The following is a 2112-nucleotide window of genomic DNA, read 5'->3' as shown; positions in this document are numbered from 1 at the left end:
AACCCGCGGGCTCAGGCAATCCACTCACCTCAGCCTCCCAAAGGCGCGGGATGACAGGCGGAGCCACCGAGCCCGGCGAAGAACAGAAATTTTAATTTTACGTGATCTTAACATAAACAGCCGCGTGCGGCTAGGGCCACCGTACCGGACAGCGAGGCTCTCGGGGACCACATGGCGCTGGCTCTGTGGGGGTGAGGGCGGGCCTAGGCTGGGGTCCGTGACCTCGGCAGCCCTCCTGGGGCTGTGGCTTGGCGCCCACCTGCTGGAACCCCCCCATCCCAGCTTCAGCCTGGGCTGTGCTGCGGGATCCCTGCATGACCTCCCTGGAAGGGTCCACAGGGAGCACTCAGGTAACCCCTCTTTGTCAGCTGGGGAAACTGAGGCCCTTGGCAGGAGAGTGGGTGGGATCTGCCTGTCACACGGTGAGCGAGTGGCAGAGCTGGGACCAGCCCCAATCTCGTGACTCCCCCCACTGGGAGGAAGCTGAGGCCTGGCTGGTGAGGGTCCCAGGCCTGGCTCCTCTCTCTGCCCTTTGACCCCTGCATGCCCCACCCCCACCCCAGCACGCCCTGGCGCATAAGTGGGCACCGAGGTCGTTCAGTGCCAAGGCCACGGGACTGACCTCATCCTCCAGCTGCATTTGGGTCCTGGCCATGGGCGGGGGCTGGGCCCGGAGAGTCTGAGGGCAGAGGCCAGGACAGCCCACCCCACACCTAGACCCCCTAGGTAGCGGGTCCCGAGTCCCCTTGGGACGCCAGGGGCAGCCCGTCACAACCTCTTGTCATCAATCTGGGGCTGAGATTTCCTCTGAGAAACCCCTGGACTCCTGTGGTGGGGGCATCCCTTCTCCAGCGCTGGGACCCCAGCCAGGCCCACAGCTAGGGAACAAGAGGTGCCACCGGTGACAAACCCAGGGGCTTCCAGCTCCTCCCCCAACTTCCCAGTCCCACTGGTGGCCAGAGTACCACGCTGTGGTAAGGTGTGGAGAACATGGGTTTGTTATGAGTCAGATCCAACTCCAAATTTTAGTCTCACTGTTTCTCTGGCTGTGCAAACTTGATTATTGTACTTAACCTATCTGAGCCACAGCCTCAGAGGAAGGCTGTGAGATTTACTGATGACCTATCTGGTACATAGAAGATGCTCAGTAAACGGTAACAATGACCAGAGCTGCCAAGGACAGTGGAGCAAGCTGTGTACTGCATAAGCATACCCCATTTAGAACATTCACACCTTATAGATATGTATATTTTTACAAGTTTCTGGCAGATGACAGTAAAATCTCTTGTTCTGACAAAGTTGTTATAATATGACAACTTCCCGGTAGCTGGAAGAGAGTGTTAAAATAATGACTTTGATACAAGCAAAGTTACCGTGTATGCTTTTGGCAGTCCTGGCTGATATTAGTTCCCGCTTCCATCCCCAAATCTGTTTCTTCTCTGCTTCCGGTGACCCTAGCTCTGGTGGCCCAGGTGTACTGGTGAGGATGGGATAGGCCTGGGGACAGGTCGGCACAGCCAGAGCCCAGGAAGGGCCCAGGCGTGGAGCCTTCACAGCTGGTGCAGGCCCCCTTGCCTTCTGTCTCTACAGGTGAACATGGTGGTCTTGGGCAGGTACCTGGGCATCCCCAAGCCCTACGGGCCCCTCATCGATGGCCGCTGCTGCCTGGAGGAGGCGGTGCGGGCCCTGCTGGAGCCGCTGGGGCTGCACTGTGTCTTCGTGGACGACTATCTGTCCTACCACAGGCTGCTCGGGGAGGTGCACTGCGGCACCAACGTGCGCCGGAAGCCCTTCCCCTTCAAGTGGTGGCACATGGTGCCCTGAGCCACCACCCCCTGGCCCTCCTGCGGGGCGGGAGAGCCCACCAGGTGAGGGCACGGAGCCTCCGCCCAGCCTCCGTCCTCTTGGGCAGCCTCGGCACTTTGCAAACGTGCTGACCACCATGGACACAGGAACGGACCCGCCCGTCACCGCCTCTGGAGTGGCCCACCCAAGCCGAGAAGGCTGCCTCGTCTCCCGCCTTCCTCTCCCCTTCCCGCCCACAGGCCCCAGAGGTTCCAAGAGAGCTCGGCAAGAACAGTCGCGGGTGGCTGGGCAGGCAGACTCCACTTT

At 60.4% G+C, this 2112-nt stretch overlaps 1 pseudogene; it reads left to right on the top strand.

Annotated features, from left to right (window-relative positions):
* The first annotated feature begins 1590 nt into the window (after positions 1-1590).
* Positions 1591-1824, top strand: LOC103249643 (annotated as a pseudogene).
* Positions 1825-2112: the final 288 nt, after the last annotated feature.

The sequence above is a fragment of the Carlito syrichta genome, unplaced genomic scaffold (genome assembly GCF_000164805.1).
Source record: "Carlito syrichta isolate Samal-C Ts95f unplaced genomic scaffold, Tarsius_syrichta-2.0.1 Scaffold123281, whole genome shotgun sequence".
NCBI classification, from domain to species: Eukaryota; Metazoa; Chordata; class Mammalia; order Primates; family Tarsiidae; genus Carlito; species Carlito syrichta.
Note: the sequence above shows the minus strand (reverse complement) of the source record. Positions and strands in the feature narration are given on the sequence as shown.